We start from the raw sequence: 17,515 nt of genomic DNA on the forward strand, positions 1-17,515 counted from the left end.
ACCTCATTCCTTCCCCAGGCTGGATCTTCCTCCACATCCTCAATGCCCACAGGGCTCTTCTGGTCCTAAGCAAGATCTGTGAGAACAGACCATGACAGCAATGCCTGACTTCTGAACTACTCTACCACTCAATAGGCTGACTATTGTTCTGCCCATGGAATTGAACCTCCTGGTAACTGATTTTGCTTAAACCACAAATGAACTGTGCGGATAATGTGCCAGGAACAGCCTCCAAATTGTGATTGGTTCCCTAGAGTGCTGTCTTAGTTTGTTCAGGCTGCTACAAAAATATTATAAACTGGGTGGCTTAAGCAACAGACATTTATTGCTCATGGTTCTGGAGACTGGGAAGTCCAAGATCAAAACACTGATAAATCTGATGTCTGACAAGGGCCCACTTCCTGGTTTATAGATAATTGTCTTCTCCCTGTGTCTTCACAAGGCTGAATGGGTAAGACAGCTCTCAGGCTCATTTATAAGGGCACTAATCTCATTCATAAAGGTCCCACCCTCGTGACCTGACTAACTCCCACAGTCCCCACCTCCTAATACCATCACACTGGGGATTAGGTTTCGACACATGAATTTTCAGGGGACATAAACATTCAGTCCATAACAAGCACCTTCCCCTACAGTAAAGTAAGGTTTTTCAAAGTGTGGTCCTCCAAGGCTAGACACCAGATTCCTCTAGGTTGTATGTGGATCTGACGGGAAATAACACAGTTATCACAATGAGGATGTTGTTCCCCTTCAATTCTCTTATAATTCCTTCTTACATCAAAAAGGTAGTCTTAGCCTGGCTTTGGTGTATCTTTCACACCTCCCTCATCGTTATTAATCTCTCTTTATAACAAAACAACCAGCCTCAAGCTCAGGACTTATACTAGCAGCAATAATTAGCTAAAAGGTAATAATATTGTTTTGTGTTCATACAAACAAATATAAACCTTTATTATTACCTATTGACATTCATGATAGTGATATTAACTTCCCTTTTAAAATTTTTTAAAAAAATAACTGAATTTGAGTTACAGCAAAAGTGAATAAAATGTTAAAAGAATTATAAGGTCATAGATGTGGCAGAAATTGAGAAAAACCCCAAGTAATGGAAATTTCCTGATCACCGCCCCCCGCCCAAGATCTGGATCCTCATCCTGTTCCCTATTCTCTCGCTCAGGCACAGTTCCTGGGGGTCCCACTCTGGGGCAGCCAGCCAAAGTCAGGCACTTTAAGTCATTGGTGTCTGATTCTTTTCTCTTGTTCAAATTGTTTCCATTAATGTTTGTCTTTCACCCCATTTGCCCATTATGGGGCAAACTCCTTGAGGGCAAATCTGACATCTCTGTTTTCTTTCCAACTTGCTTGCAGCTGCCAGAGGCAGTACGAGGCGCACAGTGGGTGTTCGATAAACACCGCTGATTGACATTCAACACTCAGGCAACACCAACATCCCAGCTCGTACCAGACACTGGAAAACTAGGTCATCTGTTTGGCAAAGACATCATGATTCATCAGGACAGGATCTGTGAATGGTATAAATTAACCAAACACACACACACACAGACACAACTCAGCCTTTTGGAAAAATTACATCTTTGTTGCAAAGATCCCAGAATGTCTGAAAATGGCTAAAACCTGGGGATTTTCCACAGATTAGTCATGTGGTCTAAATAATTAGATCTGAAGGCCCAGTATGAGATTGCCCCCAGTGAAACAGGAGCAGGTTCCAGGCCAGGTTCAGTCATGTGTGAAGAGGAGAAGCTCCTCAAACTGACAGCAAGGAATTAAAAGAAGGAAGAAATCAAGAAATGATCTGCATCCTGGAGAGGAGAGAGAATGCATGTGTTCTACAGGCTGGGACTGGAGAGAGATGTGCAGAAAACTCAGGTAATGTGGCGAATTTATTTCCAATTTTACGGAAAGGGTCCAGTCTATGTCACAGGCATTTGGAGTATTTGTTTTAATAACATTCTAAGTGAAAGCCTTCTTTTGGTAATAGAATTTCTTTCCATTTTATGAAGTCAAAATGAAAATAAGTTACAGCAAAAGAATCTAATTTCCTATAATAAGGTTTTGTTTTTAGTCACTTATAAATGCAAAATCATGGGGCCTTAGACACCAGAAGGCATATGCTGATCATGGAAATGAAATAAGAAAAATAAAATAAAATCTTAGAAACCCACTCATAAATATTGACCTTCCCCTTTTCCCCACCTTCAACTCCCACCTAAAACTTCACACGTGTGTGCCCACACACACACTCGCACACCCAGAGGAGAAATAACAACACTGGCTTTCAGAGGCTGTGTGGGACAGACTGTGAGCTGGCCTGTCCTCGAGATAGAACACATTTGTTCAATAAATTCTTCACCTCAGGGTGGAAGTCCATGGAATTCAACACTGCTGCCAGAAACACCCAAACTTAGAAGTGGTCTGGAATACCATGTAGTTCCAAGTACCCCACTAAGGCTGACAGTCATCAGGGGCCCTTCAACTAGGGCCATCAAAATTTTACACCAGATCCTTTCTCAACAAGGTCAAACTCATCTTTCATGAGCAAAAGCCTATGGTTCTATGCAGGCTACAGAGTCCATGATACAACTTCTCAAAATTTTTCCACTTTATCAGTTTTACCTGAGCCACGTACCCTTTATCCTTTTTAGCATGTCTTTTTCTATAATATTGCCAAGGCATACTCGTGAGTCTTTAGTTTCATCACTTCTCCCCAGGTTTTCTTGTTCTTGAAATAGTAAAGTTGGGACTCCCACTTTCCATTGCACATATTTAAAATTGTCACCCTGAGCAGTGAGTCAATACCACTCCCCTATTTCTCTCCTAACATTTTTGCATCTCTCTGAGACCTCCATTCCATCTATTTCCAGGATATAACAATAATTTTGCTACCTCACCTTATGAAGCCACATGCTTTCCTCTATATCAACTGCCAATCAGTCCCCCTGTTACCAGGGATAGGGGTAAGTTATGCAAATCAGATCAGAGCTATGGTCCAGTCCTGTCTCTTCCTTCTGTCAGATCATGCTTTCACCTCTTTTTCCTCCTCCTCTACATTGCATCCTTCCTCCTAGAGGTCCTCTTGTCCCTACAGCAGTGGTCCCTAACCTTCTTGGCACCAGAGACCAGTTTCATGGAAGACAACTTTTCCACAGACCTGTGGTGGGGGGGGTCGGTTTCAGGATGATTCAAGTGCATTGTATTTATTGTGCACTTTATTTCTATTATTATTACATTGTAATATATGATGAAATAATTATATAACTCACCATAATATAGAATCAGTGGAATCCCTGAGCTTCTGTCCCTGCAATTGGATGGTCCCATCTGGGGGTGATGGGAGACAGTAACAAATCATCAAGCATTAGATTCTCATAAGCACCTTGTATCCTAGATCCCTCACGTGCACAGTTCAGAAAAGGGCTCATGCTCCTAAGAGAATCTAATGCTGCCGCTGATCTGAAAGGAGGCAGGGCTCAGGGAGTAATGCAGCAATGAGGAGCAGCTGTAAATACAGATGAAGCTTCGTTCACTCGCCCACCATTCACCTCCTGCTGTGCAGCCCAGTTCCTAACAGGCCACAGACTGGTACTGGTCTATGGCCCAGGGGTTGGGCACCCCTGCCCTATCGTACACTCAGCTCTGAACATGGTACATACACACACAAGGAAAACTTACCCTTGAGCCCCAGAAGCTAGACTAGATCTTTTATAGTAGTTTTGCTATTTTTCCCTGGATACAGCCTTTATCTCTGTTTTCCACATGAAGCCAATATTCATCCAGAAACATTGATTCAACTAAGAAGTGTTTCTGGTAGCATTTCTATTTGTGGACTCTAATTGCCCCACAAAGGGGTCACGGGAAGGACAGAAAGGAATATTAACATCCTGTGTGCTTATATGCACATTGTTTACATAGAGTGCACAGAAATAGTGCAAGTTTATAGGCTGCCAGACCTGGGTTTGAATCCCAGCTCTGCTGACCTTTCTAAGTTTCAGTGACCTTGCCTGAAAAAATTAATGGATGTAATAGGAGTTGTTGCAAAAACAGTGAGGCGGTGCAGGAATTAAACAAGATAAGGTCCTTAGCGCAGTGTCTGGATCATAATAAACTCTCAATAAATGCTAGCAGAATGTTAGTAATGATAATTTTACAATTATTATAACTAGTAATAGTAGCAGTATTATTATTATTCGATGTCAGAAGATCTGGTTTCCAAATTAGCTTTGTGAATAACTTTTTTTCCTAGAACAACTCTCTAAATGTTATTTCCTCCTCTGCAATAGAGCATGAAAGTTGCTATGGTCTGAGTGTTTTTGTCTTCCCAAAATTCATACATTGAAACTTAACACCAATGTCACGGTATTAGGAGGTGGGGCCTTTGGAAGGTGATTAGGTCATGAGGGTGGAGCTCTTATGAATGAAATTAGTGTCCTTGTAAAAGAGGCCTCAGAGAGCTCCCTTGCCCCTTTCAGCATATGAGGACACGATAAGAAGCCACCATCTAGGAACCAGGAAGCTGTCCCTCACTAGACACTGAATCTGCTGGCACCTTCATCTTGGACTTCCCAGCCTCCTGAACTGTTTATAAGCCACCCAGTTTATAGCATTTTGTTATAGCAACTCAAACAGACTAAGACTGTGGATTCCAATTCTAACTCCTCCTCCTTCATTTATTAGTTAACAATGTTAAGTTACTACTGTAAGACTCAACTGCTTTGTCTATAAAATGCAGATAGTAATAGCAACTATTCCATAGGGCGATTGTAATTATGAAATAAGTTGATACGTGTAAAATGTTTAAAAGCGTGTGGCACATACTAAGTGCTCAATACATATTTTTAAAATCTACAAGAGGGTATACTGGCATCCATCACTTCCATCACTCTGGTTATGGAAAAAAACATAAGATAATGTGCAAAAAGTGTCCATCACACTGTCTGGCATAAGTAGTTCTGAAACCAGGGTGTAACTTAGAATTACCTGGGGATATTTTAATAAATGTTAATGTCTTTGTCCCACCCCACAGCATTTATATCAGCATCTTCGAGAGTGGGGCTGGGTTTTTTTTAAAAGCTTCCCCAAATGATTTTAATATGCTGTCAGGGTTAGAAATCACTTGTCTAACAACTGGGGTAACTCAATAAGAAGTATTTATTATTAGGCCAGGTGTGGTGGCTCACGCCTGTAATCCCAGCACTTTGGGAGGCCAAGGCGGGCAGATCACCTGAGGTTGGGAGTTAGAGACCAGTCTGACCAACATGGAGAAACCCCATATCGACTAAAAAATAAAAAATAGCCGGGCATGGTGGCGCATGCCTGTAATCCCAGCAACTCGGGAGGCTGAGGCAGGAGAATAGCTTGAACCTGGGAGGCAGAGGTTGCAGTGAGCTGAGATTGCGCCATTGCACTCCAGCCTGGGCAACAAGAGTGAAATTTCATCTCAAAAAAAAAAGAAAAAAAAAAGAAAAAGAAGAAGAAGAAGTAGTTATTATTACTGTCTATCTATATACATATGTATCCAATCCTATAAAAAGAATAAAAAAGGGATCCCTGATTTATAAAAGGATTATGTACTTCATAAAAACATTCTGGAATTATTCTGCCTATATCCAAATTCTACCTCACCAACTATTTATTTACTAAGCCCAAGATAGCTGCCAGAGAACGCTGAAAAGCGGATAGACATAAAGTTTTAGGAGCCACAGACAAAGTCTACAGCCACTGAAATGCCTTGCACGTTGTCAGGCTCAATGGCTGTTTGTTAAACTGAGTTGATACTTTGAAGTAAGTGAATAGGAAAGGTAATTACCAAATGATACTATGACGTAAAACAAAATGCACAGATGCATGCATATGTGCACACTCACACACATACATACACACGCAGGCACACACACACCCATCTCACTGTCCATCTTTTAATCACTGCAATTCTGCTTCCTTCATTTTTCTTTTCTGAACCCTTCTCATTGGCTCTTGACAGCATCACTATTGGCACACAAATAAACAATGTGGTGGAGAAGTCATACTACACCTTAATTCATAGCATATATGCCTGCTATCATTGAACATTAGTCTCTCCTACAAAACACTACAAAAAAATAATTCTCTTAGAAATGAAAACTTATGTCCCCACAAAACCAAGTACACAAAGGTTAATAACATTATTTATAATAGCCAAAACATGAAAACATGAAAAACATAAATGTCCAGCAACAGACAGAGAAACAAAATATGGTGTAGCCATGCAATAGAATGGTATTTGGCAATAAAAGTGAAGTACCGACACATGCTACATGGTGGGTGAATCTCAAAAACACCATGCTAAGTAAAAGAAATTACACACAAAAGGCTGCATATTGTATGATTCCCTTTATATGAAATGTCCACAATAGGCAAATTCATAGAGACAAATAGCAGATTAGGGCTTGTCTAGGTTGGCGGCAGTGGACAAGTGGGGTTGGCATGTATAAGGAGTGACTGCTAATGAGTATGGGGTTTCTTTCTGGGGTGATGGAAATGTTCTAAAATTAGATAGCAATGATGGTTATGCAACTCAGTAAATATACTAAAAATCGTTGAATTATATAAACAGGTGAACTTTATGGTTAGTAGACTATATTTCAATAAAGCTGCTAAAAACTGATGTTCCTGAAGATGACCCTGATCTAACAACAACAACAAAGATCTTAAAAATATTTTGTATATGTGAGTTTTAAAGACAAAATAATATCCTTAGTATAATATTTCTATTTTAGCATAAATACTAAATACTAATTTATATTATTAGTATTATATGTATTAATATAATTTATACTTAGTATTTATACTTTAGTATATTTAGCCTAAGTATAAAATATTATACTTTTAGAAAAAATATTTAATATTTTAGCCTTTTAAATGATGTGGACATTGTTAATGGAGTCAACCTCATTTACCAACAGTGCCAGAGGAATGAGGCCGACGGGCTTTGCAGAACACAAGTCACCTGCAGCCTCACCCTACGTTCAGAAAAGGAGACTCAGGTGTGGAAGTAACAGCCAATATTTCCCAATAAAGTCCACCTTCTGGTGTTCTCTGACTTCCACTGGGCATGCCTGGGAAGGGAGCCTGTCCTCCGTGGGCAGAGGGAAGTCCCAGGAGACCCTGCATACTGGTAGATTCCATGAGAGTCTTCAGCTGACCTGCCAGTTCCAATGCCCTTTTAAAAATCTTTTAATGCATCAGTGTAGTGTGGTGGAAAAAAAATCTCTTAGCAAAGTCTGTTATGTTACCCGTCCAAAGGCCATTTATTCCTTCTCCCCTAAGGTTCAGAATCCTAATTCTGCTTAGGTTGCAAAGTGTACAACCTCAAAAAGCAACTCTGGCTAATAGGTGGAAGTCCAGTTGAGGATATAGTGGCAATGTGTATGACTTGCTTAAAAAAAAAACTACAGATGCTTTAGGAAAGGTCAGTCTCTTTGCTTTCCTCTTGAGGAAAACAAGGTTGTGTGTAGTATTCTGAAACTATAAGGGAAATATTTCCTAAATGCTGAGGTTGGAAGAGCAGAAGAATGGCAAGAGCCTAGATACACAATGAGATCACTAAACTGATGAATCAACTCTGGGGGTGCCTACCTTCTGACTTCCTGTTATATACCCTAATTAAATACTTTATCACTCAATCCACCATTACTTGGGTGTCTATTATGTGCAATCAAAGGATCTTAACTGGTACATCTACCAACCTAAAGATGCATAGTTTCTTCTAGATCAGGGTTTTCTGATCACATCAGTCGGATTTATGTTTGGCTTATATAAACACAGCCTAAACAAGCAGAAGTGAAAGAAGTTAGGAGACAGAAACTCCAGAGCTCATATGATGGCTGTGTCATTATCAAGAACGCACTTTAATATTTTTGCAATACTATCCCTTAAGCTGCTGTCCTCAAGATCACTTCATGGCCCAAGGTGGCTGTTGGAGCTCCAGTCATTATATTCACATTCCAAGACAAAGGAAGAGGAAAGTATGGAGGGACAATAGAAGAGAATCTGCCATAAGGAATCTTCTGGAAGTGCCATATAACACTCTGTTTATATCTCATTGACAAGGACTTGGTCGTGTCACATCTAATTGCAAAAACAAACAAATAAGCAAAGAGAAATGAATAAAAACATTACGCTTTAACTTCATGCCGCATTTTTTACCTTTCTGTTGTTTCTATGTATATCTCATACTCCCGAAGTCTTAAAAAGTTATTGTAGTTGTTATTTCTGATAGGTTCATCTTTTAGTCTTCCTACTCAAGATATGAGTAGTTTACACACCACAATTACAATGTTATAATATTCTGTATATTTCTGTGTACTTAGGATTACCAGGGAGTTTTATACTTTCAGATAACTTCTTATTGCTCATTAGTATCCTTTTCTTTCAAATTGAAGAACTCCCTTTAGCATTTCTTGTAGGACAGGCCTGGTGTTGATGAAATTTATCAGTTTTTGTTTGTTGGGAAAGTCTGTATTTCTCCCTCGTGTTTGAAGGATATTTTTGCTAGATATAATATTCTAGGATAAAAGTTTTTCTTTTCCTTCAACACTTTAAATATGTCATGCCACTCTCTCCTGACCTGTAAGGTTTTCATGTGATCGTATCTTATTGCAAAGACTGGGAAACGTCTTCTAACTGGGCACATTGTTGTGAGTTCCTATTTTTAAGAAATAATGGAAAATGGATATCGCTAAGACAACAAACAACCTCTGTTACATACGGAGAGTATAAGTCCTTGCCGAATCTCAGTATACTCTTTCATTAACCGGAGTAACAGAAGATGTTTTATGCTAAGGCTGCCCAAAGAAGTCAAGCTGGCAGACAATATGGTCAGTGCATCAGTTATCTCCAATGTGACAAAATTCATGTGCTTTTTAAGTTGACACTTTGAAAGTGATTAACATACTTTAAAATGAAATCTAAATCAAACTCTGGGGTTACATGGAAAGCAGTTTAAAAACTCAGGATGGTGGATCACCAATGGCACCTGTATTGTTCCAGAAGATTCTAGAACCACCCAGGAATAAGACACTAGGTACAACTTGAGAAAGAAGATCAATTAGAAGAAAGAATAGCACTGGGTTCCACAACCAGAACTCACCCCCAAAAATCAGTTTTTAAATGGGGAACAACTGCCATGCTGACTTGTTTACAGCTTTTTTTGAAGGAAAACTTAGGATACAGTATCTTCTGCTACTTTTGGTTAATTAGAATATTCTGGGACTAAAGGACAAGCTACTTAAAAACAATTCTTACTGCCCCTTATCTGTGTGAACCACTGTTTCCTCATATCTGTGGCAACAAGGAAACAATATTTATTTTTGAAAAATGGATAATGGAATTGATAAAAGACTGGGGTATTCAGTTCTGATTTCAGATATTATAGGTCATCAAAACAGACCCATTTTTCTCTCATATTAACTTTATATAAAATGAATGTTATACATTTGAACTCACAAAATAAATTTATGCTGATAAAAATCCTGAATTGTCTATTCAATGTTATGGAATTCCAAGATTTAATTGGAAAACAGGATTCTGCTGCTTAACAAATATCTGGAAACAGTTGCTAAAATTGTTTGAAAGCTACTGTCTTATCCTGAATGTGAAAGTCAGCTCAAATGTAGTTTGTACTTCTTAGTTCCAAGCCAGAAACATTAAAAATCAGCAACAGTACAAATCTTGGAATTGGATGAAAGCCTTACCCCCAGCCACATTCTAATTTACGAGTGGACATGACTACAGCATATCCCAGGCCATCTGCTTGGATTCTAAGAGCCTACCCCAACAAATCATCAGCACTGCACAATTTCAGGCTGAATTGATAACAGGGATTTTCCCTCTCAATTCCCCACACGAACACACCAAGGAAGCAGATGTGAGTCTCTAAATCCACCCCTTCAAAGTCGTCTCTCCTCCTAATCCCACCTGCCAGGCTGGACTTGCCCACAACAGCATCTTCTCGAGGCTTTCTCTCAGACTTACAAATATGGTCACTTAGACACTGTCCGCTTAACTTTTATGATGCCATATCTATTACTCACTATCTCATCCCTTGACTGCTGCTAAAGTTTCTCATGCTGCCAAGTGCTCAAAAAGTGGTATCGTATCACAAGATGAGATTTTGTTTCTGTGCAGGCATGGGACCTGAATTCTCCTTGTGGCTTTCAGTCCTGCTTCGTGAAGCTGCCTCATAGGCTGCTGTATGCCCAGACACCCTAGGAAGGACTGTGAGACCCTCTCTTACTCCACAGCAGCAGCTCTTGGATTTGTCTTATATACTGAGTGTTCACACAGACAGCCATTTGAACAAATGCACACACATATTTTGCTGTAAGAACTTTGTAATTCATTGTTCAGTTCCCACTTATGAGTGAGAACATGCAGTGTTTGGTTTTCTGTCCTTGGCGATAGTTTGCTGAGAATGATGGTTTCCAGCTTCATCCATGTCCCTACAAAGGACATGAACTCATCCTTTTTTCTGGCTGCTAGTATTCCATGGTGTGTATGTGCCACATTTTCTTAATCCCGTCAATCACTGATGGATATTTGGGTTGGTTCCAAGTCTTTGCTACTGTGAATAGTGCCTCAATAAACATATGTGTCCATGTGTCTTTATAGCAGCATGATTTATAATCCTTTGGGTATATCCACAGTAATGGGATGGCTGGGTCGAATGGCATTTCTAGCTCTAGATCCTTGAGGAATCACCACACTGTCTTCCACAATGGTTGACCTAGTTTACAATCCCACTAACAGTGTAAAAGTGTTTCTATTTCTCCACACCCTCTCAAGCACCTACTGTTTCCTGACTTTTTAATGATCACCATTCTAACTGGTATGAGATGGTATCTCATTATGGTTTGGATCTGCACTTGGACACAGGGTGGGGAACATTACACACCGGGGCCTGTCGTGGGATGGGGGGAGGAGGGAGGGATAGCATTAGGAGATATACTTAATGCAAATGATGAGTTAATGGGTACAGCACACCAACATGGCCTATGTATACATAGGCAACAAACCGGCACGTTGGGCACATGTACCCTTGAACTTAAAGTATAATTAAAAAAAAAAAAAAGAACTTTGGAATCCACTGCTTGCTGAAGTGGCCTACAGAAACTGCTTGAGGAACAGTGCACGAGTTCTTGCTCTTCCTGATTTACAGAGTACTCAGCATGCTCCCAGCTATGGAAAACAATACGTCTCTCTTTTTGTCTTAGAACAAGAGGGGCCAACTGTTTCTCAACTCCTGATGTTGAAAGAACATTTCTGTGTTCACATTGTCCACAATCCAGTGGTTGATTTTATGGACTTGGAGTAATATTCCAATGCAGTTTTTAATGTTTTGGAACTGAAGATTAATTTTTGGAAACTGGTCCTCAGGCGGAAACCTCTTGATCCTTCCAGCTGCATCTCTCATTACTATCTTGACCGCAGTGATGTCTGTCTTCAGGACTGACATCAGCAGCCAGGCACAGCCCTAGCACGCTGTCCTTTCTGGTGCTTACCATGCACTGCATTTGTATGGTGGTGGCTGTAGGGTATAAAGTAAAGGCACCTGATAGCAATAACTTAAACATACCCTTCAAATGACACTGTATAGCAGATGCACCAGAATGTGTGTTCCAAGCTAGGGAATCTGGGAGTGGCCAACCCGGAGGTGCATTCCTCGTCTATGATAAACATCTGAGGTCCCAGCCCGTCCTGTGGAACACAGGCTGTACAGGGAATTAAGGCCCTGAGTTTTGGGGTGGATGAAGATTGCCAGGTGGACATTGTTAGGGGGAGGGTGTTCAGTGAAAATGCTGCATATAAACTGCAGGCTGTTTGTCAGCAGTTGCGGTTTTCCTGCCCAGCCCACTGCCACTGGACTGTAGGAAGGAGGATACGTTGTCCAGTCCACCGCCACTGGACTCCCTTTCCTATATTTAAGCTCCCAGTGAAATTCCACGTCTTTTTTTGCTGACTCTAGGTCTCTTCTTTGGCCTCTCGAACCTCATCCCATCCCTATTGAGGTTAATAGGGGTTTGGCACAACAGCAGCCTTGCAGCACATCTTCCCATAATAGCTTCTACAGATGTCTTTCAGAAGGCCATGCTTTTCTTTAAAAACCTGCACTTCTTCATTTCCTAGGGGAGCAGCCATTTAGTGTAGCAATTGAGCCCATGAGCTCTGGTGTTGGGCTGCCTGAGATCCCCACTTTGACATTTACCTGCTGTGTGACCTTGAACAAGTTTCATAACTTTGCTAAACCTCAGCTTCTTCAGCAGCGAAGTGCATATTCAAAATATCACCTACTTCATTGGGTACTGTGAGAAGATAATGTACAAGGGTAACTCAGCCCAGGTCTGGCAATGCTTGGTCTATATTAGTTATTACAAATTAAATGCATGCCTGTGTCTCTGCTAAAATATAAGCTTCCTAGCAGCTGTGTGGCTGGCACACAGTAGTGCCCGATAATCATGTGCTAAACAAGTGAATGAATGAATCCATAAGGTCCAAGTCTTCCGCTGAGTGTGGACTATCAGAAAGTGCATGGGCTTTGCTGCCAGGCAGATCTAGGTCCATATCCTGGTTTCCTCCATGGTGCCAGCCAGTTGCTTCTGATGTGTGGCATCTGAGCTGCCTAGGATGTTGAATGATGAATGCAATGTGTTGTGGATGATTATGAGGATGGAATAGGGTTACTCTAGTGTGTCAGGGTGGACTTGAATGGAGTCTCCTTCTCCCCAGGGAAGGTCACCTGGGGCTCTGTGAGCTGGGCAGGGCTCACTCTGTGGTCCAGTAAACACAGGCTGCTTTGGGAAGGAAGCAAATGCGTTCTTAGCAGAACACAACCAGGGTTATAGCTCTTAGCGAATAGTGTGAAGCTCTGTGAATAGGGGGTCTGTGAAGAAAAGTCATCTTGGAGCTGTGAGGTTTGATGCATTTTAAAGATTTTTAGCCAAGAACAAGCTGCAACCAGTGTGGAAGTTCTCTCTTTGGCCCTCCCCACTCTCCAGAGGATCAGCGCTCACCCACTTCCCTCCAAGCCCTTGAAGCCCTAACACGGGGAGCCCTTGAAACAGTGCTTCACTGTCCACACCCCATGGCAGCAGAAACTGCAAAGGAGCACAGCCTCAGCATTAAGTGAATACCTACCGCTCAGAAACATGTCAGAGACAAGGGAGAACCTGGACCATGACACTTGCTGAGGGAGGGTAGATGGTCCCAGAAGTTTAGTAAGGGAACCCTGAGGAAGAGAAGAGGGGTGAAATTCAGGGGGATGTGGGGAAAGCCTGTGACAACTGTGGGAATGCTTCTCAGATCTTCCTCTGAGAATTGCTGTAAGAAAATGGTTAGCTGAGCCGGGTGCGGTGGCTCACACCTGTAATCCCAACATTTTGGGAGGCTGAGGCGGGTAGATCACCTGAGGTCAGGAGGTTGAGACCAGCCTGGCCAACAGAGTAAAACCCTGTCTCTACTAAAAATACAAAAAATTAGCTGGCCATGGTGGTGGGTGCCTGTAATCCCAGCTACTAGGGAGGCTGAGGCAGGAGAATCGCTTGAACCAGGGAGGTGGAGGTTGCAATGAGCCGAGATCACGCCATGGCACTCCAGCCTGGACAACAAGAGCGAAAATCCATCTCAAAAAAATAAAAAAATAAAATGGTTACCTGATGGCCTCCCACAGTTAACATCTTCAGGATTTGTCTCAGCTCCTGAGCCAAGGCCACACTCTTCCTGGTAAGCCACCAGCCAGTGAAAAACAACAGTGAGGGAATGCAAATCTGACCATTACACCTAATGCAGGACCCTTCTCATGGGCAACTTTGCTCCAGCGCATATCTCCTGCCTATTACAGGGCTCTCATAGATCAGTGACTTCACATAAAATTGTATTTTTTCACTTTCATAAGAGAAATCCAGAATTGGTATGATGGCTCCATGGTCAGCAGAGATCCAGGCACTGTGTAACTTTTTGCTCTGTAAGTTTTATCTTATAGTTCCCATTGTCAAGATTACCTCACCTCATAAAATAGTTACTGCAGATATAGCCATCAAATCAATGTTTTAGGCAGCAGAAAAGAGGAAAATGCCAAAAACAAAACAAAACAAAACAAAAAAAAACAAAAAAAAACCCTTTTTTACAACTACATTAAACCCTTTCAAAGATCTATCCTGGGAGCTCCAGCCCACCCAAAACACTTCATCGGCCATTTTTTTGCTTCAAAAGAAGTTGAGAAATATAGTTTTCTAAGTGAATATGTTACTATACCCAGTGAAACAGAGGTTTTCCTATTAAGAAAAAAGGAGATGGTAGTAATATTTATGCAACTAGTAGTCTTTGAACATCTTGCATTTAAGCTGGTGTAGTAATCAGGTTCTCCAGAGAAACAGAACCAATAGGATGAATGGATGGATGGATAGACATATAGACAGACAGACAGATAGATAGATAAACAGATAGATACAGTGGGGACTTATTACGAGAATTGGTACAAGTGATTATGGAGGCTGAGAAGTCCCATCCCATGCCTTCCACAAACTAGGAAACCTGGGTGTAATTCAGTCTGAGCATGAAGGCCTGAAAATCAGAGGAGCCAATGGTATAAGTTCCAGAGTCCAAAGGCCTAAGAACCTGAAATTCTGACATGTGAAGGCAGGAGACAAGGGATGTCTCAGCTCCAGAAAACAAAGTGAATTTGTCCTTCCTCTGCCTTTTTGCTCTTTTCAGGCCATCAACAGATTGGGTGGTTCCTGCCCATATTGGTGAAGGCAGATCTTCTTTACCCAGTCTACTGATTCAAATGCTAATCTCTTCTGGAAACACCCTCACAGACGCACCAAGAAATAAAGTTTTACCAGCTATCTGGGTATCCCTTAAACCAGTCAAGTTGACACATAAAATTCACCACCAGAGCTCACTGGTTATCCTAGGCCCAAGACTATGTTGACCGTGTGACTCCTGTACTATCTTCTCTAACTGCCAAATCCAGCCCCTCATCCAAGCATCCAGGCATGCCTCACTTCCTCCATGAAGCCTTTCCTGACTACCCCAGACCAGAATGACCTCCCTTCTCTGACGCCTGAGGGAAGTTATTCAGTTGGCTACCATTTAACTTTTCATTTATTAGTCCTAGAAATAAGGGATTATCATTACCTCTCAAATCAACAGCACAGTGCTAGGCACAATATTAGCTATAGCATGAACCGTGTGCTAGATTAATTATAAACTATTTGTAACTCATTTTTTCTAAGTAAAATTTGGATTATTTTCCGCTTACATTGCACTTAAATGTCATTTTCTTTATCATCTCAGAGTCCCATGAATTCTTCCTCCTGCTAATTCCCATTCAGTTGGCATTTCATCTCACCAAGGGACTCTGTGAAACATGTCACCTGGAGCTTAGACTGTGTACATGCCCTCCATCCAAGAAGATGCCCTAATTAGACACAGATTTTTTTTTTTTTGTTGAGACGGAGTCTCGCTCTGTCGCCCAGGCTGGAGTGCAGTGGCCGGATCTCAGCTCACTGCAAGCTCCGCCTCCCGGGTTTATGCCATTCTCCTGCCTCAGCCTCCCGAGTAGCCGGGACTACAGGCACCCGCCACCTCGCCCGGCTAGTTTTTTGTATTTTTTTAGTAGAGATGGGGTTTCACCACATTAGCCAGGATGGTCTCGATCTCCTGACCTTGTGATCCACCCGTCTTGGCCTCCCAAAGTGCAGGGATTACAGGCTTGAGCCACTGCGCCCAGCCTAGACACAGATTTCTAACCTACCTTCTGGCAGGAGGCCGGTAGGTTTCATCTTGTGCCAAAAACTGCCAGCTGCTCCATATTTCTACCTTTCCTCATCAGCAGAACCCTGATTCAACGTAGGGAGGGCTAGAAGGCAGTGATGCTCCCAAACCCCTTTGCAGCCATAGATAGGCATATAACACAATCCTAGCCAGTAAGATGTCTATGTGGCCTTGTGACACAGTCCTAGCCAATGAGATGTCTATGCGGCCTTGTGACACAGTCATAGCCAATGAGATGTCTATGTGGCCATGTAACACAGTCATAGCCAATGAGACGTCTATGTGGCGATGTGACACAGTCCCACCCAGTGAAATGTCTAGGTGGTCATGTGACACAGTTCTAGCCAATGAAATGTCTAGGTATCCATAAGACACAGTCCTAGCCAATGAGACCTGATGTCATACTGGAGCCACAGCCTAGAACTGGCTACCTTCCAATTTCACTTTCTGTGAGAAAAATTAAATCCCTCACAAAGTTTAACAAACAATGGCCAGGTTTCTGTAACCCTCATCAGGAAGCCATCATAACTGATACCGCCCCCTAGGAGGGGTGTCCCAGCAGCCCAGTGTTCTGATCAAGCAGGAAGTCATTTGGACTGCAGCACTCTCCTCACACAGTCTTCCTATTCAGGCTTGCTGAAGCTCTGCTTTTTTCACTGGAATTTGCGGCTGTGGTACTGTTGCCAGACCTTCCTCAGACTCTGTAATTTCTGTTCCCTTCAATCTGGCATAATGGACAATAAGTTTTCGTCATTAGTGGTGTCTGAAATGTCAACAACTTACACATTCTCATAAAATCTCCAAATGAACGGAGAAAGAACGGTAAACCATGCATCATCTAGACTGTAATGAAGGGGAAGCTACTGAAAATAAGATGCCGTCCAACTACTTTGTATTTACCAAGACTCACTTTTTAACCTCAGTGTGACATACTTTTGAAATTGGCTGTCATCACATGATGCTTAATCCGATTCTGATATGTTGAGAATAAAGCATAAATCTTCTGGCCTCACTAAATTCTGAGAAATACTTTTTCATTACATTTTCTTAATTATTATAAGTAGCTGCTAAGAAGACAGAACTGGCTCTTCAACTATCAGAAAAATTTATCTGTTTATTAGCCAGCTTCCTAACCATATTTGGCTGGGTGAGGTGACCAATCAGGGGTCCCCATTTGCCTGGGAATGAGGGTTTGTAAGCTTGCAGGATGGTAGTGTTAAAACCAGGAAATTCCAGGGTGGGTTGGTCACCCTACCATCCCAAGCCTCTGGAACAAAAACCACGGAGCAAGCAAAAAGGGCCCATTGCTCCCCTAAACGACTATTCTCCCTCAAGCCCTTGTTTCCAATGTCTGTAGCAGTTATTTAATGAGTATTTTTAACAAGCCCGGGTCTCTGTTTCATCATTCATGTGCCAGCCACTAGGGATAGAATGGTGAGCAAGAGACATGAGAACTTTGCCCTTCTAACATCAATTTCAGTAGGGGTGATTGATAATAACCAACCAAAAATAATAAGAAACAAGATAACTCCAGAGTGGTAAGAATGATGAAGAAACACCAGAATAGAAGAGGTGCATGCTGAAGAGGGCCAGGGACAGTAAAGTTGAGTGGATTTGGGGATTTAGGGACAGTAAAGTTGAGTGGATTTGGGAATGGGAGCAAAATTAGGGTGGGCTACGGTCATGG

This window comes from Rhinopithecus bieti, unplaced genomic scaffold (assembly GCF_001698545.2).
Source record: "Rhinopithecus bieti isolate Rb0 unplaced genomic scaffold, ASM169854v2 scaffold_37914, whole genome shotgun sequence".
NCBI lineage: Eukaryota > Metazoa > Chordata > Mammalia > Primates > Cercopithecidae > Rhinopithecus > Rhinopithecus bieti.